This window comes from Panulirus ornatus, chromosome 6 (genome assembly GCF_036320965.1).
Source record: "Panulirus ornatus isolate Po-2019 chromosome 6, ASM3632096v1, whole genome shotgun sequence".
NCBI classification, from domain to species: Eukaryota; Metazoa; Arthropoda; class Malacostraca; order Decapoda; family Palinuridae; genus Panulirus; species Panulirus ornatus.
Genome location: NC_092229.1, coordinates 18,520,993 through 18,543,987, shown reverse-complemented (window position 1 = coordinate 18,543,987; position 22,995 = coordinate 18,520,993). Strand labels below are relative to the sequence as shown.

The 22,995-nt window shown below is 44.8% G+C and overlaps 1 protein-coding gene across 15 annotated transcripts in view; it reads left to right on the top strand.

The window, feature by feature from the left end:
- Positions 1 to 22,995, top strand: part of PMCA (plasma membrane calcium-transporting ATPase 3) — a 1,595,457-nt gene that overhangs the window by 583,172 nt on the left and 989,290 nt on the right. For all 15 annotated transcript variants that reach the window (XM_071662674.1, XM_071662681.1, XM_071662678.1 and 12 more), the window contains one exon: positions 16,022 to 16,068. The gene's annotated coding sequence lies outside the window, so the exon portion shown is untranslated. The remainder of the gene's footprint in view (positions 1 to 16,021; positions 16,069 to 22,995) is intronic.

Genomic DNA, 22,995 nt, shown 5'->3' with positions numbered 1-22,995 from the left:
GGCTGAGATTGAGGCACTGGGGCTGACAGGCACAGGTGCTGGCAGTAAGGCACAGGGACTGACACTGAAGCACAAGGACTGACATTGAAAAAGAAAAGATGCTTGGCAGAATGCCAGCGAGTGATGAAGGAGGGAGGCATTGATTCCAGGAGAGTGGTGGGAGGCGAGGGGCCAGGTAGGCAGGCAGCGTGTCATGAGGCGTAAAGCTCGGTGGCTGCTGGTGATGGTTGGCACAGAGGAACACACACTAACAAGCACAGCCACGTGTCCAGGTAGAGAGAGGCAGGTAGGTCGTACAGGCGGGCACTGGGAGGGGGAGCCAGACAGGGAGGTAGCGAGTGTGGTAGACGGGCAAGCAACTACACAGGTGAGGTACTCCGTCTCGTAGACCGTCATTGAAAGCAGGTAGAGGGAGTCAGGCAGGCGTTGCATGAGGCAGAGTTAGGCAGGCAGGCAGAGGGGAGGGCGGGGGGAGGTAGTGTGAGAGGAACACGTCTGGTGGCTGTATTGATCCGGTGAGTGAGAGTGAGATGCTGGCCGGGTCGCTCTCACTGGCTCTGGCCACAGCTGCTTCTTGAGCTCTCACTCTTCTCTACCCTCTCCTTCTGGCCGCTTCCTGCACCCACCACTCACAACCATCCTCTACCACACTCACAACCATCCTCTACCACACTCACAACCAACCTGTACTACACTCACAACCATCCTCTACCACACTCACAACCATCCTCTACCACACTCACAACCATCCTCTACCACACTCACAACCAACCTGTACTACACTCACAACCATCATCTACCACACTCACAACCATCCTCTACCACACTCACAACCATCCTCTACCACACTCACAACCATCCTCTACCACACTCACAACCAACCTGTACCACACTCAACCATCCTCTACCACACTCACAGCCATCCTCTACCACACTCAGAACCATCCTCTACCACACTTACAACCATCCTCTACCACACTCACAACCATCCTCTACCACACTTACAACCATCCTCTACCACACTTACAACCATCATCTACCCCACTCACAACCAACCTGTACCACACTCACAACCATCCTCTACCACACTCACAACCATCCTCTACCACACTCAGAACCATCCTCTACCACACTTACAACCATCCTGTACTACACTCACCACACACTACCAACCTGTACCACACTGACAACCAGCCTTTACCATACTCACCACACACTACCATCTTGTACCACACTCACAACGCACAACCAACCTGTACCACACTCACAACGCACAACCAACCTGTACCACACTCACAACGCACAACCAACCTGTACCACACTCACAACGCACAACCATCCTGTACCACACTCACAACGCACAACCAACCTGTACCACACTCACAACGCACAACCAACCTGTACCACACTCACAACGCACAACCATCCTGTACCACACTCACAACGCACAACCATCCTGTACCACACTCACAACGCACAACCATCCTGTACCACACTCACAACGCACAACCATCCTGTACCACACTCAACGCACAACCATCCTGTACCACACTCACAACGCACAACCATCCTGTACCACACTCACAACGCACAACCAACCTGTACCATACTCACAACGCACAACCATCCTGTACCACACTCACAACGCACAACCAACCTGTACCACACTCACAACCATCCTGTACCACACTCACAACGCACAACCATCCTGTACCACACTCACAACGCACAACCATCCTGTACCACACTCACAACGCACAACCAACCTGTACCACACTCACAACGCACAACCATCCTGTACCACACTCACAACGCACAACCATCCTGTACCACACTCACAACGCACAACCATCCTGTACCACACTCACAACGCACAACCATCCTGTACCACACTCACAACGCACAACCAACCTGTACCACACTCACAACGCACAACCATCCTGTACCACACTCACAACGCACAACCATCCTGTACCACACTCACAACGCACAACCATCCTGTACCACACTCACAACGCACAACCATCCTGTACCACACTCACAACGCACAACCAGCCTGTACCACACTCACAACGCACAACCAACCTGTACCACACTCACAACGCACAACCATCCTGTACCACACTCACAACGCACAACCATCCTGTACCACACTCACAACGCACAACCATCCTGTACCACACTCACAACGCACAACCAACCTGTACCACACTCACAACGCACAACCAACCTGTACCACACTCACAACGCACAACCAACCTGTACCACACTCACAATGCACTGCCAACTTGCACCGACCTGAAACGCACTCACCACACACTACCAACCTGAACCACAATCTCTACCACACTCAACGCACAACCAACCAGTATCACACTGAACCACGCTCACCACTCACTACTAACCAGTACCACACTGAATCACACTCTACCACACACTACTATCCAATACCACACTCACCACACACACACGCTACCAACCTATACCACACAATCACATTCTCTGTCACACTCATCAAACACCACCAACCTGAACTACACTTATCAAACTGTACCACACTCGTCTCACACGGCCATCCTGTACCACAGTGAACCGGTTTCTGTATCTATTCACCTCACGCTATCAATCTATATCACACTGAAGCATACTGTGCAATACTAAACCACGTTTTCTACCACAGTGAAGCACACACTGTACCACTTGTCATACATGAAATGAAACTTTTTTGCCCACACTGCACCACACAGTTGTCATTTTACAACTCGCACCTGAACACACAGTACCTTGCGTTACATTATACCTTACGTTACATATTGCATCTTTAATACACCTTACGTTACACACTACACCGTATGTTACACACTACACCTTACGTTACACATTGCACCGTATGGACACACTACAACTTCCGTTACACACTACACCGTATGTTACATACTACACTTTACGTTACATACTACACCTTACGTTACACACTACACCTTATGTTACACACTACACCTTGTGTTACACACTACTTCTTATGTTATACACTGCTCCTTCAGCGAACAAAATAAGGCAGAAGTTGCCTCTTACTAAAAGATGGATGGAAGGCTCGTGCCAACTGGAAGACAAGGAGAGGCAGCCGTGGATGACGGTGTGCAGGGCAGTAATATTCTCACGAACGGAATCCTGGTGAGTGTTGACATCACCCTCCAAGGTCGACGAAATTACGGAATTTGAAGTTCAGAGATCTTTCACGGCTCCTGTTGACGAGGTAAAGGATATAAACTGCTGGAAACTACTGAAATCATTGAGTCTGTGCTCTCTTGAGCGCACACGCAAGAGGTATATCTTCATTTACACTCTGATGATCCCAGAAGGCATGACTGGCACGGAAGAAACTGTAAAATATTACTATTAGAATCAGTAGTAGGCGCCGAAACACACGACAACCCTCCGGGACCGCAAATTATTGAGCGCCGTACCTGCAGTCATGAGAAACATTACGGGATACATTGTGCGGGAAATTTGAAAAGTCCCACAAGAACAGTTGACCAAGTGTAGCACACCAACCAGGATGCACTGGTTACGTGCGCCCCTGAGCTGCGCTTTTTAACACCGTGTCGACCAACGATCAAACACAGCGGCTTAGGCCCGGCCTGATCTGTGAGGATAGTGACCTCTCGTGCGGGCTGCGGCTTTCAACAGCTCGGTCGACCAGCGACCCAGTCCAAGAGCCTGGGCCCAGACCCAGGCCCCCAAGGTGGATGGGCGATGAAGGCTCCCAAGACTTCACCAGGTGGACCGGTTAACGTTACTGACCATGATGCGTGCATGGGCCGCTCGGGGTCAACGAACCCTCGTTCCGGCAGTCGGTCCACAGTATATATATATATATATATATATATATATATATATATATATATATATATATATATAAAATATACCTTGCATGTTGCATGATTTGGCCTACTATTTATTAAGCTTTTTTTGATGATGTTATTGTACTGGAAAACAACATTGCAAGCATTGCTTATTAGAACATGTCTTAGATTAGCTAAGTTGGGAGAATAGGGCAACACTGAACATTTAGACATCGTATTTTGTCACATTTTTGTCACAAGAAGCATAAAATGTCTTCCTAGCTTTCCAGTAAGCTTTGTTCTCAAACCAATTGGGATAATATAACTGCCTAAAGGTACGTCTTATATGACTACATTTATCTACCAGGCCAAGGGGATCACATATCCGTAGTGCTCTTAAAACCATGTACATAACTACAGACATTTTTATAGAAGAATCGTGTACTGAGAAATAATGAATGTAACTCTCAGATATGGTAAGGCTTCCTGTAGATTTTAAAGGACAAATGATCAGTTTCTCTTATTATCAACACATCCAGAAAGGAATGGAAATATTAGGCCAAATCATGCAACAGTTGGAAGTGTTTACCCCGTCAAATGCAAGGCATGTGAATATATTCATGTAGGCCAGGCAGGTACAACTGTAACGGAGAGGTGTTATTGGCACCGTCATTCAGTACGCAGTGATGACCACAAAAATGCGATCACTAAACATTTTAATGAAAATAATCGCCCCATAGATCTTGAAAATCCAGTCATTTTATACCTCTCTGCTGGCTGTGCCACAAGCAACGTCATTAAATCTGTCTTAATTGCCAATACTAAGAACTTTATTTTGTCCCTAGGCGATTTTAAAGCCCATCCTAGCATTAATCAAATGGTTATGAGAGAATTGACAAAACAACGAAAACAGAAAAAGCTGTTCAGGACACACACCCAGCTAGCTACCCAGGTCGATCCCCGCCACGTGACCCCCACGTAATCACTCTCCCTTACAACGGTTATGGCCGGACAAAGCAGACATATATACTTCATCGCCGTTTCCCTTGTTAGCTCCAGGAACAGACGAAGGAAGGCCACATTCGCTTACGCCCATACTTTATCCGTCATGTGTAATGCACCGAAACCACAGCTCCCTACCCACAACCAGACCCCACAGACCTTTCCATGGTTTACCCCGGCGGCTTCACATGCCTTGGTTCAGTCCAATGGCAGCGCGTCGACCCCAGTATACCAATCACTTCGTTCCAGTTCACTCAGTCCCATGCAACTCTTTTGACGCTCCTGCATTTTCAGGCTGCGATCGCTCGAAATCATTTTTGCTTCAGACCTCCATGTCTAGTTTGGTCTAACCCTTTTTTCTTTTCTCTTGATTGAATTGTTCCACTTCTGACATGTTTACTCTCTTTGTTGACATCTCCTCACTCAATCTCTTTATATATTTAAATCATTTCAGCACACCTTCTAGGATCTGCTCTCTCAACCACACTTATTATTACTGAACATCTCAGTCTTTTATTGCTTAATCAAACCACCTCATACTACATATTGCCCTCAAACATTTCATTCCCAACACATCCACATTGATTGCCCATACCCCGCATATATGTGACCTTGTTAACAATACTATACTTTCAAACATACCCATTTTTGCCCTCCCAGACAGCGACGTTTCTTTCTACACATTCTTCAGTGCCTCCATAACCTTCACCCCTCGCCCACTCTATGACTCACGTCCGCTTCCCTGGTTCCATTTGCCGTCATGTCCACTCCCGGGTGTGTAAATTCACTCCCTCCAGTTCTTCATTTAAACTCACCCCAGCTAACTATTCCCTCAACCTTGCTAAACCTAATAACCTTGCTTTTATTCACAATCACTCTCAAGTTCCTCCTTTCACTCGCTCTTCCAAACTCAGTCACCAGTTTTGCAGTTTCTTACTGGAATCTGCCACCAGCGCTGTATCATCAGGAAACAACAGCTGACTGACTCGCATCTCAAGCACCCTCATCCTCAACAGACTGCATACTCGCCCTTCTCTCCAAAGATCCGCATATACCTCCGTTGCCACCCAATCCCTAAACAGATTGAACAGCCATGCTTTAAAGATGTACTTACGTTCGATTTGGACCGTTTTCTTAAGGAAGGTTTGGACAGTTTACCTGGATAAGGTCTGAACTTTCTTCTTCAGTAAGGTTTGGACAGTTTACTGACGTGGTTAGGTTTAGACAGTCTTTGCCGCAAGAGTGGCAAATTTATTGTGCACTCCTACCCGTCCTGTAGGGGGTAGCGCAAAAGAGGGCGCGGAGTGCGCAGAAGGTCTTGGGACGAGACCTCAGTGATCACAGTACATAATGGGTTACGATCTGAGAAAATTTAACACTTGAAATGTTTACTATAAGCAAAATTTGACACTTTTCCAGTATCTGAGGAAGAACATTGTTGTGGATGAAATGTTGACACACATCTTTGTAATGTTTCGTAAGAATCATCGCTGAATTAATTGATATTAAAACAGGCAAATATATAATGTTCCTGGATGTAGGAGCAGCTTTGTTGGCAGTTGACATTTGGTGTGTTCGTTCATTAGCAACAGGAGAGGCAGAGCCTGAATATGTATGTCCCAGCCTGAGTAGGGCGACAACAACCTCGTGTCTACTGATACTATTAGTGGAGCCATAATTATACGGGTCTTCATGTATGTTATTATGATGTTAGGTGGATCTGCTCGTGTTGTTATCACTTTGCCGGTAGTCGAGAAGATTTTGTTCATGTTCATTCTGAATGTTTTAAGGCTACTCGTCGTCGTAAGACCCAGAGGGGGACAGCGTTAGGTTAGATGTGGACAGTTTGTTTGTGTCAACTTTAGCGTGTAGGTCTTCATAAGTGTCTGGGAAATAAGCGAACATTTCAAAAAAGTGGTGAAGCATTTTCCCCCAATGCCACTGTCATTAACGAATGAAACATTAACTGTACCTTCTCTTTGCTTAGCTTAGATTTTATGTATTTTGGATTTGTTAGAATGTCTGTTACAGGAACAAGAGACCCAGAACCTTGTACGAAAAAAAAAGAAAAATATCTTAATCCTGAGAAATAAACCTTCCCTAAATAGATGTAGCTTAGATTGTTGCCTTAAGAGCAACACTTCATGATTAGGGAAACCTAAAACTCCCTTAGAAAAAGAAAACGATGAGTGAGGAAACCTCGGAGAACAGGATCCTTGATAATTATATTTATCTTTCTTCTGGGGTGGCGATTTTGGCGCGTTAACCGAGCTTGGCGGCCTTCAGCACATATAACACTGCTCCCAGGGTCGCACAGCTGAAACTCAAAATTGTGAACAAAATTTGGCACATGACCAGGATGTGTGACGTAAGAGCCGTTGTGTTCAGTGCGCCTCTGCCTCCATGGCATCGGGTCCTTCCTCAGAATTAGGTATGTAACGGAACTTGATAGTGTTTAGTGTGGTAACAGTGCCCGAACGGTCGAAAAGTCAACCACATACAAGTGGCAGCTGATGTTTCATCAGTTTTTATGAAGTCGAGGCACGACGGAGCTACCAGTACCTCGACCTGATGATGTACTCCCAGTCAGGTCAGTAGTGGCCACGTGAGGCGCTGGCTGGCTAGGCTCGTACGCTTCAGTATTATCACAATCTCCACAAGGAGTGACGGTAGCGGCTTACTACTGCAGAAGTCATCGTCGGAAAATATGCGAGGCAGGTGCTGGAGGGAGAGCACCAGTCATGTGTACAACGTCCGCGCTGACCCGCTCGTCGTCACCAGCGTCACTGCGTCAGTTACCAGGTCGCGCGAAGGAGCAGCGTTGAGCCTTGCACGGCCGCCACCTGCAAGTGCACGGCGACGATCTTCTTGCCAGTGTACAAGCAGGCATACGTATCTTGAGCTCGTACTGATGAAGGGAGGAAACACGAATTTATAATCCATGATGATGCAAAGGTTCATGTGAGAAGCATGTTGGGTTTTGATTGTGTGAAGCGGCTCACATGTTGAGTTCATCCTCACATGTGGGAAAGACACCGTAGATATACAAGTGCTAAATCTCCCTCCTGGACAGTAGTGTGTTCTTGGCTGCTTCATACTGTTGCAGAAATAGTCATACTTAACCAGTTTTCTGTATAGATAGCCATACGTAACTCGTTTTCTGTACATGTAGTCATACTACCTCGTTTTCTTTATGTTTATCGGTCTTGTCGTTTCAAGACTGAAGTAAAGGACGGAGGTACTGCCAGCATCCTCATATAACGGGCGCCACAGCATCATCAGGAGCAGATAACGAGCGACAGCGTGGCATCATGACATGACGTATAGGAGGAACCCGCCTTCCCACATTCCGGATTTGTGGTGTACTACATCATATGGCTTGTGTCAGCGTTGCCTCCGCCAGTTGTTGACCGAGGTTCAAGACATTTCTCCTTCCTCCCCGCCATCCCTGCCCCCCATAACTCGCCAAAATATTCCCTTTCCAGATTCAAGGTTGCTTGTTAAGACATTTTTATATTTTTTGGCCAGTGAGTCGCTTTGACGGTAACAGTAACTGACCGCGTAATATTTACGGCCGTTAGTTCTTCAAGGTTTCTCTTAAAGTCATGTAAACTGTCGTCGGCCAATTGAAGTTCACTAAGGTATAGCAGATATGAATAAAGTATATGTATGTTGTATATCGCACCGCATCTTAATTAAAGTTAACACTTTTACTTTCATACTTTTCAGCTGGGCTTGGCAGGGTCAAACTTTTGCTGCATTTTGTCCATTATGTTCAGAAGTTGGCTTGTTTGTATAGTGTCTTGGAATATATTGCAACGGTCGGTAGTGAAATTCCGTACGTTGATTTATATCGGCAATATAACGAGGAATATTGAACTTTGGTTCCTTCTCACCTTCGTTTCAAAGTCGCCGAGGATTCCGCGTTTTCTAGTCTTGACACCGCGAAAACAGTTATGCAGAAACTATCATTTGATGTAAGTCGTGTATTCCCATGTTGTAAGTACATCTGAATGAGTTCCTCGCTTGCTTTGCTTTTTATATGGTTTCTCATGGAAGGCCGCCGACTGTGTTTTTATGGAGTTTAACACAAGTTGAAAGGCACACGTAACAACATATCGTGACCTGCCTCCGGTAGACCAAGACTTTGATTTGCTTTACCATAGGCTCCAGGCCGGAGCTCACTGTCAGAACTGCTTTACTGGTTTCATTTTTTTGCCCTAAGTTTATTGAGGAAGTTGCGTCGAGACAAGATGCAGAGCAAGTAAGAGAAGGAGCAGAACTGAAGGTTGTGGAAAAATGCAGTGTTCAGTCGTCAGCGTATGAGTGCATATGGTTATTTGTAAGAGCAAGAAAATCGTTGATTCAGGGGAGAAAAAGAAAGAAAGAACCTTCAGGGACACCGCTCTAAGGTTGAAGAAAGGGAGAGAAGCTGATCGGCCAGAGAGGAAGCTAGATATGAGTGAGCAAAGTGAGGGAGGGAAACCAGAAGAGGGGAGCTTAGAGATGAGACCCCGATGTTACACCGTCAGAAACTTTGGATATATCAAGAGCAACTACATAGGATTCTCCAAATTCTTTCGGGGATGATGACGACATTAGTAAGATAGGAAAGAATATCACCAGTGAATCTCACCTTACGGATGATCAAAGAGAAGACTGTGAGATTCAAAATGACTGAGAATATGGGAGCTGAGGAGGGAATTTAAAGACTTCGGAGATGGTAGTTGTTAATACAACAGGACTATGTTTAGAGGGGTTAGAACGGTTATCCTTCTTAGGGACGAGATGCATCAACACATGCTTCCAAGAGGAAGGAAAAGTTCGGGGTTTTTTTTATCAGAAACAGAATCATCCAGTCGCATTTGCTCTCGTTAACCTGGATTAGAAATGTGTGGGTTTTGATCGTTATGCCCTGACTTGTCTCTCTGCCTTGGAGGACAGATTTTTGGTGTGTGTGTGTGTGTGTGTGTGTGTGTGTGTGTGTGTGTGTGTGTGTGTGTGTGTAATTGCTTATCTGCAATTACCTTTTGTAGTCACTGTACGGGGAGGGAGTTTTACCGTCCTGTGTGTGTGTGTGTTAACATTAGGAAGTCCACACGAGTGGTCAAGGTCTCGACCTTATCACTTGGGATGATTGTTTGTAAACATTATGTAAACAACAGTCGTGGTGTGTGTGTCTCGTGCGTGATGGGATCTGTTCGTCCGTCGAGTTGTATGGATGATCATAGTTGTTTCTTGCTATATGATACAAAAATATCCTCAGTTCGTTGCTGGTATGAAGTATGAGATAATTAGCCTAGTTATTTATGGCAGTCATGGCGGTATTTTGGTGGAAAATACAAGGAATTTCTGGTTGTGTTAATGCATTGTAATGTACTAGTGTTAGGTCCAGTATTTTAGTGTTCATGCAGTGTACAAGTGAAAATGTAGTAATAAACTAGTGGTGATGATGTGGTCTACTAGTAACTTTAGTGTACTGATGGTAGTGTTGTAGTAGACTAATGATGTGGTTGTAGTGTACTAGTGATAATGTACTTAACGTACAGTAATGTTGTTGTCCACTGTTGGTAATGTAGTGTACTGTTGGTAATGTTGTAGTGTACTAGCGGTAGTACTGTGATGTACTAATGTAGTGTACTAGCGGTAGCACTGTGATGTACTAGTGTAGTGTACTAGCGGTAGTACTGTGATGTACTAATGTAGTGTACTAGCGGTAGTACTGTGATGTAATAGTGTAGTGTACTAGCGGTAGTACTGTGATGTAATAGTGTAGTGTACTAGCGGTAGTACTGTGATGTAATAGTGTAGTATACTAGCGGTAGTACTATGATGTAATAGTGTAGTATACTAGCGGTAGTACTGTGATGTAATAGTGTAGTGTACTAGCGGTTGTCGTAGTAGATTCGTAGTAATGTTTTAGTGTACTGGTAATGTTTTAGTGTACTGGCAATGTAACTAGTAATGGACTGGACTCATCAGTAGCAATTGTACAATAATATTTGCTAAGTTTACACGTGGATGTTATCAACGATAAGGTCGACTGCGGTATGGATTCTGTTGAAATGCAAAATGTATATGTGGGAAAAAGACTTGAGCACAATAGTTCGTGGCGATCCAAAGCCAAGTAAGTGGTGGTGCTGCACAGAAGCTATAAACAGAGCGAACAAGATTCGTGGGTTCCTGGGTGGGGTCGGGTGAGTGTGTGGGGTGGCTATTTAGTATTGAACTCTAGGGATATCGCCCTTACTCTTTTATATTCATTGTTTCGTCTCCATGTTGCATATTGTGCTCAGATTTGGTTACCTTATTTGAAGAAAGACGTTGGCATGTGGAGAGCTACCATGATGATCCCTGGACTGGGTAATAAATCCTGAGACTTAAAGATATACAGTTTAGAGAAGAGGGTACGTGGTGACGTATGATATAATACAGGTATATCAGAGGATTTGATGACCTCCAGCTAATAAGCTGTTTTAAGACTTGATTCATTTTATGTTACTCGTAGTAATGGATACAAACTCGTGGACTAACATTTTACCTCGAATGTGGCGAACGTTTTCTTCAACGACTTTGTTAACATATGGAAACATTGTCCAGTTGGAGTGGTTGAAAACAGTGCTGTAGATACGTTCAAGAGAGACTTGTATAAACATTTCACTTCATGTCCACTGCTAACATTATTTGTGCTTTCTTACTCACATGAAACAGTTTGCAGACTTTTCCTGCAGTTTGACTGTGTCTTGTCCACTTTTAACACACTAATCTGTCAGTTTCTGAGACATTCCACAAGCACAAACAGAGACTCAAAGGGACTTTTTGGTCTGTCGTATGAATTCATTGTTTTGCTGTTGTTTGAATTCTTTTGCATTCCTTTACACTTACTAGTGGAGATGATTTAATAGAATAGTAATGTAGTAGATTAGTGTGGTCGTGTAGTAATGGTAATGTGGTGTACTAATGTTGTATAATTGCCGTAATAGCTGTGTACTAATCTTATTGTAGTGTACAATTGATAATTTAGAACACTTGTAATGTAGTGTCCTGGTAGTATTGTGGTAGATTATTGTAATATAATGCACTGGTAGTAAAACTGTAGTGTACTAGTAATGATGATGTAATGTAGTGGTAATGTTGTACTGTAATATTCTGTTGTACTTGATGACCTATTGAATATCTGGCGATCATCTACCCCTCAGCTGTAGTGACAACATTGAAGTATATTAGTGATAATGTAATGTACCAGTGGCAAATGATAATGTAATGTACCAGTGGCAATGTTGTGGTATACTAGTGATAATGTTATAATGTAGTGGTTATGTTGTACTGTAGTAGTTGTGAAGTGAAAATACTGAAGTGCACTACTTGTCATGTGGTTATTTATTATTGTGGTAATGTTGTAGTGTACTGGTGGTGATGTAGTGTTGTGGTAATGTTGTAGTGTACTGGTGGTGATGTAGTGTTGTGGTAATGTTGTAGTGTACTGGTGGTAATGTAGTGTTGTGGTAATGTTAGTATACTGGTGGTGATGTAGTGTTGTGGTAATGTTGTAGTGTACTGGTGGTGATGTAGTGTTGTGGTAATGTTGTAGTGTACTGGTGGTAATGTAGTGTTGTGGTAATGTTGTAGTATACTAGCGGCAATGGTGTAAGGTCATTCTATTAATAGATCTACGTATGATTGTCTCATTTTACTGTATAACTAGGCGTGTAATCGGCTATAGGGGCAGAGAAAATTTTATCTTTGAAATCTAAGTATATATATATATATATATATATATATATATATATATATATATATATATATATATATATATATACATATATATATATTTCGTGGACTGAGTGAAACTCATAAGGTTAATATAGATAGCCTGTACTCCTGTAAGACAAGACAGTGTACCACATTTCATTTATAACATTTGTTAAAAAAAAGATTCGGTGAACAACGAATATATTCTCATGAAAGCCTTCAAAAGAATACGCATCATGTTGCACACATTAAAAGCTACACGTTGGACCAAAACATGTGAGTTGATGATGTGGACATAACACTTGAGATTTATGACAGTCTAGTATGTCGGTCATAATTTTAATCAGTATTTAGTTTTGAAGCAACAGTTAGGTTAATTTTTGTTTCCATTATTGCCAGAAATCTTCGAGCCATCTTTATTCGTAATTATTTCTCATTTATTGTAAACAAGAAGGCGAGGTTTATTTTACACGTAATTTGAATAGAAGGTTGACATATTCCAGTCTTCAGTCTCGCCTGATATGCAAATTGGAAAACTGATAGTCACTGACTCATCATTCACGTGTCTCTTTTCTGAAATGTAAATTTAACATGAAGTCTAAAAGTTTTGACCTTTTGATACACTTTCCAAATGCTTGAGTGTCGTCCTAAAAGATAAGCAGTCGGGCACACTTTGACTTGAATGCAAATATAACACAAACAGGGATGGACTCTACGAAAAGAAGAGCATCGATATATCGCTTTATGTTACATACCATATATCCATCCACATTTTCTATGTCATTGGCAGCTGTAAATGTAGGTAGGGAGTGTCACGTGTAGGTAAGATACTGTAGGTTTCGGAAGGTGTAAAGGAGGTTGTATAGTGGTTCAGGTGTAAGGGAGGTTGTATAGTGGTTCAGGTGTAAGGGAGGTTGTATAGTGGTTCAGGTGTAGGGGAGGTTGTATAGTGGTTCAGGTGTAAGGGAGGTTGTATAGTGGTTCAGGTGTAAGGGAGGTTGTAAAGTGGTTCAGGTGTAAGGGAGGTTGTATAGTGGTTCAGGTGTAAGGGAGGTTGTAAAGTGGTTCAGGTGTAAGGGAGGTTGTATAGTGGTTCAGGTGTAAGGGAGGTTGTATAGTGGTTCAGGTGTAAGGGAGGTTGTATAGTGGTTTAGGTGTCTGGATAAAGGTGGCGTAGAGATCATGTGGCATTGCGAGGAAGGGAGAAAGCTTTATAATATGATGAGACAAGGGACATAGTCTGCTTTTGGAATGTAGATAACTCACCTTACCTTACCTTTTTTCCTCCGTTTCCCTCGTCAGTGAGGTAGCGCCAGGAACAGACGAAGAAATGTTCAATCGTTCACATTCATTCTTCCGCAGTGTGTAATGCACGGAGGCCACAGCTGCCTCTCTGTACCCAAGCACCGCTGACCTGTCTTTGGTAATCCCCTTGTTCAATCCACTGATCACATCATGACCCACCCTTATACCACGTCGCTCCAGTTTACTCGTAGCCGTGCACGCCTTGTACCCCCCTCTCGTGTGTTCAGGCCTGGAGCTCACCTAAACCTTATTTACTTCATCCTTACGTCTCCAATTTGGTCTCCTCTTCCCAGTGTCCCTCATTTTTTCCTTCTCGTTGTATATCATCATCCACTCCTTAACTCATTCTCTCCTGCTCTGTGAACCATGCTCTTCTTATTACCTCACCTCACCTCTCGCCTCATCATTTCGTGTTCAGCCAGCCAGCTTAGTGAACATGAGTATGTGAGGATATGAAGGAAGCGTATAGTGAACCAAGCTTAGTGAACATAAGTGTGCCGTTATATGAAGAAGAGTATAATGAAGCAAGCTTAGTGAATATAAGGATATGCAAGGATATGAAGAAGAGTGTAGTGAACCAAGCTTAGTGGAGATAAGCTTAAGTAATGTAAAGGTGAAGGTATAGTGAAGAGTAATCAAAGAATGATCCAAGCAAGGTTGGCCGTCCTTGAACTTAGCTTTGTGAAGATAAGGAAATAGTGATGATGGCCTTTGTAGTGAAGATTGAGGTTCAGTGAAGAAGGAGAGTGACTACAAAATGATCTTGCCTAGACTTGTCCGGCCTTGAACCTTATTTGGTCAAGGAAATGGTAATGTCAACATGGGGATGGTAATGTCAACATGAGGATGAAGCATAGTAAAACAATGCCAGCAAGGTTGAAGGCCGGCAGTGATAATAATGTTAATGTGAAGATAGAATGTGGTTCAGATTATGGTATAATGAATATGATTAACAGTGGGACGAAAATGTGTGTTTATAGTGAAGATAAGGTTATAATGAGCATGTGGGTGTACATGGTGGAGGATTGAGGGGGTCCTCACCCCCCATAGCCTGGGCTGGGTCCAGACATCTGGCTTGGCTCGTTGGTCAAACAAGCTGTTGGAAGCTGCAGCTCCCAGGCCCACATAACCTCCACAGCCTGGCTGGTCTGATACATATTGTGGGTACCTGTTCAGTGCACCGTTGAACATCTCTACCGTACGTGCATCCCACGCACTTTCTGATGGGAGATGGGAAGATGTTGAAGAGTCTTAGGCCCCTTATGTTTAAGGTGTTCTCTCTTATCGTGCATATGGCACCTTTGGATTTCAGAGGTAGTATTTTCCAAAGTTTGTGATGGAGAATAGTGGAGGGAAGACAAGGATACAGTGAGTGATGTGCTGTAGGGAATAGTGAATGTGATGTTGTGTAGTTGTTATATTGCATAGGATAAGTGAGTGTGTGAGGTAGTGCGGAAGGGATGTTAGTGTAGTGGTTTAGGGGAGGTTATATGGTGATGAAGGGGAGGTAGTGTGTTGGTGTAAGGGGGTGGTGGTGGTGGTGATAGTGTAATGGAGGTTCTATGGTAGTATATGAGAGACAGTGTGGTGGTGTAGGAGGGATAGTGTGGTGGTGAAGGGGAGGGTGAGTAGTTGTAGTATGGTGTGGCCCGTGAGAATGAGTGTGTGGTGCCAGTGTTGTGTGATGGGTGGCGCCGGCGTTCGCACAGTGTCCGCCTCTGCCAACACAAATATAGCTCGTCTCCCTCTGTGGGCCGTCCTGCCACCAACCACCCGCTGCCTAGTATTTCCCCCGTTGTCTCGCAACCCACCGCTGGAGGTCGCCACCCTTTTGTTCTACCGCCAGTTGCTGTACAACCAGGAGATCTGCCACCACCACCTGACCCTGACCCTCCCTAGGTACCACTACACCTAGTGCCAGTGCTCTGATCCAAACTGCCTACATTTCTTAGCTAACACCAGTGAATACCACCTTGATTCTGTGTTAGGTTGTTAATCCCTCATTATTATTATTATTATTATTATTATTATTATTATTATTATTATTATTGTTGTTGTTGTTGTTGTTGTTATTGTTATAATAACATGATAGTAACGATTGTGTGTCTTTGTTTCAGAGCGCGACAACAGGATAGATGAGTGAAGGATAGTAAAGGTGTTACAGGTGAGCATTCCCTCCCTCCTTACCTCCCTCACACCTCAGGCTCCGTAACCTAACCTGACTCTTCCTGTGCCACATCACTATCCTTCCCCCCCCCCCCCCCCCCCCACACTACCTGGTCATATGAATGATCTTCCTCTCCCCCACACTACCTGGTCATGTGAATGATCTTCCTCTCCCCCACACTACCTGGTCATATGAATGATCTTCCTCTCCCCCACACTACCTGGTCATATGAATGATCTTCCTCTCCCCCACACTACCTGGTCATATGAATGATCTTCCTCTCCCTCACACTACCTGGTCATGTGAATGATCTTTCTCTCCCCCACACTACCTGGTCATGTGAATGATCTTCCTCTGTCCCTCACCAGCTGGTGAGAAAACGGTTCTTTCCACCCCCCACATTCAGTTGATCATATGAATGACTCAGAGAAGCATATCTGTTTACGGTCAGAGAACCACATGTGTTCCGTGAACGTGGGTGCTGGCTGCTCAGAGAAATATTCTTCCCAGAGTTACTTTGTGTTTTCTGTGGAGTGTTCTAGTGCAAGCCTGATGTAGTGACAGCTTCATCAAATGTTGGTCGTGTACGGTTGGGTTACAATCTTTACAATGGAATATTAAAGATTTTGCCCTTGAAAATTAATGTCTCCCTTGTTCTGTGCATATCCTTCTTCAGTCTGTTCCCGTATGACCTCGTTACGGCGAGCAAGCCACAACATGGAGATCGTTTCATATGCAGACGACCTCACCACAACACCCCGACACCACAGTTGTACCAACAAACATACAGCATTGCCTTACACAGTTGCAATGATTGTTGACTCAATACAGATTGAGTGCAGGTCCAGAGAAGTCTTCTATCACTCTTTTAACCCAAACAAGCACGAATCCAGCACGCACTCTCCAGTCACTCTTGAGTGGACATTCACCAGCACTGAACAAAAGACCAACCATTCTCGGCACCACACACACACACACACACACACACACACACACACACACACACACACACACACACACACACACACACAAAGATAACTTGTTCAGAACGCGTTCACACTGAAACGACCCGACAAGCACTAAACAACCGACCTCCCAACTGACACTTGAACGTCTGCCCACCAGAGAGACCACTCATGAAAATCAACTCTTCCCACACAACCTGGAGTCTCGCTCTCCCGTCCACACGTCCTCCTGACGTCATCCACCCTCCCCTACCACGCTAGACACACCGTTTCATCCACCCGCTCCTACCACGCTAGACACACCGTGACATCCACCCGCCCCTACCACGCTAGACACACCGTGTCATCCACCCGCCCCTACCATGCTAGACACACCGTGTCATCCACCCGCTCCTACCACGCTAGACACACCGTGTCATCCACCCGCTCCTACCACGCTAGACACACCGTGTCATCCACCTGCTCCTACCATGCTAGACACACCGTGTCATCCACCCGCTCCTACCATGCTAGACACACCGTGTCATCCACCCGCCCCTACCACGCTAGACACACCGTGTCGTCCACCCGCCCCTACCACGCTAGACACACCGTGTCATCCACCCGCCCCTACCACGCTAGACACACCGTGTCATCCACCCGCCCCTACCACGCTAGACACACCGTGTCATCCACCCGCTCCTACCACGCTAGTCACATCGTGTCATTCACCCGCCCCTACCATGCTAGACACACCGTGTCATCCACCCGCCCCTACCATGCTAGACACACCGTGTCATCCACCCGCCCCTACCACGCTAGACACACCGTGTTATCCACCCGCCCCTACCACGCTAGACACACCGTGTCATCCACCCGCCCCTACCACGCTAGACACACCGTGTCATCCACCCGCTCCTACCATGCTAGACACACGGTGTCATCCACCCGCCCCTACCATACTAGACACACCGTGTCATCCACCCGCCCCTACCATGCTAGACACATCGTGTCATCCACCCGCCCCTACCACGCTAGACACACCGTGTCATCCACCCGCCCCTACCACGCTAGACACACCGTGTCATCCACCCGCTCCTACCATGCTAGACACACCGTGTCATCCACCCGCCCCTACCATGCTAGACACACCGTGTCATCCACCCGCCCCTACCATGCTAGACACACCGTGTCATCCACCCGCCCCTACCATGCTAGACACACCGTGTCATCCACCCGCCCCTACCATGCTAGACACACCGTGTCATCATAACTCAAGACCCTTTCTTGCCCATGATGCAACTACCACAACGAAGACACTGAACACTCAACTACTCACCTGCCTGCCACTCTCCTCACATAGGGAAATTAAGTGAAGCGGTCGAACTCATCATACGCCATGTTTAAAGGTGAAGCAATCAAGGAGGTACATGTATGTGAGCTGGTTGATGGAAGGTTTACAGAAGTACGGAGTGTTCCTGATGTTGTTGAAGTCTTGGAAACTAAGCTGAACAGAGAGTTTAGTTTCCACCTGTTCTGCCCAGTGAGGTACATGATAAGGTCCCACCTGTTCTGCTCAGTGAGGTACATGATAAGTTCCCACCTGTTCTGCCCAGTGAGGTACATGATAAGGTCCCACCTGTTCTGCCCAGTGAGGTACATGATCAAAAGAAAGGAAGGAGAAGGCAAAGGATGGGAAGGATTATCCCTCTTACCAAAAGATATCGAGAAGTTTCAAGAAATAGCAGAAGATGAGCCATTCATACAACACATAATGGGAAGATTCAGTGTAGGGAAGCAGAGCATCGTACTGTGGTGCCAATATTTTATGATCCTCCAAAGAATTACAAAGATTCGAAACAGAAACGTACGTAGATGAAAATGAAAGAACAGTCAGGATGGTACATGAAGCAGTGAAACACTCACTTCCTAAAGAATGTGAGGTACTGATAATGGGGGATTGTGAGGTACTGATAATGGGGGATTGTGAGGTACTGATAATGGGGGATTGTGAGGTATTGATAATGGGGGATTCAGTTGTAAACACACAGGCCGAGGTATTGAGATCCTCATGGTGATAGGGAGTCACGGAGACGAGTGTTTAGAGGGAAGACTGGAAAATTTCCTGAACCAACATGTCTGGGAGCACAATAGGATGAGAGGGACTGATACTCTGTCATTGCTAGAAGAATTGGGAGATGGATTGACAACTTTTGAATTTACAGATCACAGCATTTCGTTGTAAACCATGCTACCTGCAATGCCTCCATGGTAAAAAGCTCACTCCTCCAAGGAACTGGTCTTGTGTCCCCCGCTGTTCCTCATTCTTATATGTAACACTGACGCAAACACGAGCCACAGTCTCGTATCATCCTTTGTAGATGATACAAGAATATGTTTGAAAATCACATCAGTAGCCGAAAGGCTACAAAGGCGTAAACGATGTTTAACTAGGCAGCCAAGAACAATCTGCTTTTCAATGGAGATAATCTTCATCTTCTCCCGCACGGAAAAATGAAGAAATCATACACAAGACAGAATATCGGACAGAAACTAGTTGAATAATGTGAAAGACCTTGGAATAATAATGTCTGACGACTTAACTTTCAGCGAACACAACAAAACAACGGTTGCGTCATGCAGATGGATGGCAGGCAGGATCATGCGGACCTTCAAGACAAGTGAATCACCAGTGATGATGATGATGTTCAAGTCGCTCATTCTCTTACGAACAACATTGCTGCGTTCTAAGCATCACCTAACAAGCCGGGTGAAACTGCAGAATCAGAAAACGTTCAGAGATCTTTCACAGCCCATATTGATGTGGTAAAGGAACAAAATTACTGTGAACGAATGAAATTTCTGAGGCTATACTCCCTGGAGCGCAGACGGGAGAGGTGTACTATCATCCATATATGAAAATCCTAGAAAGTATGGTTCCCAACTCACATTCGGCAGCAACACTCTACAGGCACGACAGTCATGGAAGACTTTGTTAAGTATTACCTCCAAAAGAAATGCAAAGGTGCGAAATGCTTGAAAAGAGAACACCTGAAACAGACCTCAATCATTTCTATGGTTACTTTGATTAGGAAATGGAGTTCAGTAGCCAAGGTCCTGGTGGTGACAGGTTCTGAGAAGTTTACAATACAGTGGCAGAGGCATGGGTACCTAAAGCCTCAAATAGAGGGGACGGCAAGAGAGAAGGAATTGTTTAATAGAAAATGTTATAAACTAAAGGAACTTCGAGATCTGCACTGGCGAAGTGTAGTCGGAACTCCAGTCAGCCAGCATTTGCAAAGGATAAGAGAACACGGAACGCGTATAGCAGGATTAGAAAGAAGGAACAAAGAAACTAAAGAAGAAAAGTATTGTTGACAAGGCAGGTAAAAACCCAAAACGTTTCCTTAAAATCATCAGGAGTCATTGTCAGTTAAGGATCAGCTGATCAGACTCTGGGACGTAAAGGGGAAAAGTTGTGGAGGAGGATGTAAGTATATGTGAGGGACTGAATGATAAGTTCAAAAGTGGTGTCACAGTTGAAGACACCCAAACCCCAACTTCCTGAAAGTATTTGACAGTGAACCTCATAGGAGGCTTATGAAGCTGAATCATCAGGTAGGAATAAGGGGTAAGACTCCTACATGGGATCGAAGATTACCTTTGTGAAGGGAAACAAATGAGCCTCTCAGATGGATTTAAGCTATCAGTAGAATGCCACAGGGTTCTGTTCTGGGACCATTACTTTTCTTGATGTAGGTGTATAACTTGCCAGAGGATACGGACTCCTGCCTGAATACGGTTGCGTTGATGAATAGATCGTGCGGAAAGTATAAGCATGGAGGATTACGTCAGCTTATAAGATGACCTTCATATACTCCAAAGTCGGTCTTGTACAACGTTGATGAAGTTCAACCCAAATAATTGTGAAATACTGAAAGTGGGTCACAGCGCACTAAGGCCTCGATATGGTTATCATTTTGCGGGAAATAAGCTTCAAGAGTCCGTGTGTGACGATTTGGGAATTGATAACTTCGCTAGCCTGTCTGCAGTTCCACCTTAGAAGAATACTTCTGGAGGCCAAGTGTCTTGCTTATGAGCATTAGAAATGTATTAAAGTGCATGAACAAGTAAATATTCAGTATGCTGGGCACATTATAAAGACTTAGGAATGTTTGAAAAGACACTGAAAAGAGGCATTGAGCTCATGATAGGTCTGGCTTAACAATTGTGGTCTGTAAGGTCCTAACATCGATAATAATCATAAATCAAGTAGACGTCTTCCTGTAAAGTGGGAATGAACCATACTGACAAACAACATGGTTCCAGAGAAAGGTCTTGCGTCTCTAAACTCTTAGACATCTACAAGAGAGTGAGGGAATATTTGAAACTCTTAGACATCTACAAGAGAGTGAGGGAATATTTGAAACTCTTAGACATCTACAAGAGAGTGAGGGAATATTTGAAACTCTTAGACATCTACAAGAGAGTGAGGGAATATTTGAAACTCTTAGACATCTACAAGAGAGTGAGGGAATATTTGAAAGACAGAGGATGCTGGGTGGATTGTTGGCGTCTAGATCGCCAGAATATATTTGATGCATCAACACATGTGAGACTGAGTTAAGAAGCTGGACCACTAGGTAGCTATAAGGGATAGACTCCATCCATGCTTACAAGGTTAGCGTATTGTAGGGGAAGAAAGGAACACATGTTAGAGGAGGAGCAGTCTCGAAATCGCTTGGGGTCACCGTAATAGTGCCGGGGTTTTTGCTCATTACTCTTCTTGATTTATGAGTTTATGTGAATGACTTGCCAGAAGGTGTGGAGGGAATGTGTGTGGAGATGATGGTGTAAAAGTCCTGGAGGCAGTGAAAAGCATATTACCAGGGGACCTGGACGGACCCCATACTAGTGGGTGGGTATGATACGTGGTTGATGAAGTTCACCCGAGTAAATGTGGTAGGCTTCCGTAGCCTCATTTTGTGGCACTTTTACTGAAGGCTTTCCATTTCTCTCTCTCTCTCTCTCTCTCTCTCTCTCTCTCTCTCTCTCTCTCTCTCTCTCTCTCTCTCTCTCTCTCTCTCTCTCTCTCTCTCGAAAACCGTAGTGTTAGGGGTGGAGGTTCGGGATAGAGCATCTCATCAAGATAGAGGATAATCAGACAGACACCACCCGGGTGCGTAGCTCTCCCTCCTGGTGGTCATGATGTGCGTCCGGGTTGGCTGCTTTTCCCCTTGGCTCCAGCAACCTCGGTGTGGACCCTCAAGGTTCTTTCTTGTCTCCTGCGTTTTTCCCTCCTATATCAACAATTTACTCTCATCTACAAATAACCAAATGCACTCGTATGCCGACAACTCAACACTGCATTGCTCCACTTCCATCAGTTCTGCCTCTTCTCTCTCTAGCTCAGAATCTCGTCTCAGCACAACTTCCTTAATAAGTTCGGACAGATATCTCTGTGGGGTAGACGAAATCGGGCTCAGTTTAATGCGTCCAAGCCCAAATTTCCTGCCCATCTTGCTCTCGAAAATTCATCGCAACTTTCCTCGCTTCTTCGGTGGTTACATAATTCCACCTCTTTCCTCAATGAACATACTTTGTATTACTGTAACTTCCATATTATCTTAGAAACATTACGTCACGGAAATAGCCAAGTCTGACACTAAGAAACTGGAAGCCCTGTTTAGATGTTAAAGTTTCCTTTCCTCTGAGGATTGATCCATCCTTATATGCAGTACTGCTCTCACATCTGGGGTGGGTCTAGCTCTGAATCCTTATTTGATAGAGTTGAGTCGAAAGCGGTCAGACTTGGTCATCTCTCGCAAGCTAAGTTCAAAACCCGTTAGTCGCAGCGCTCGGCAAGCTGTAGCATCACATGATTACTGTGCGGCCTTTTGCAACTCCAAGGGTGGATGGTTTTGAAAACTGTTTCTTCCCTACGCTTTGATGCTTTAGAACTCTACCCTCTCATGTCTTT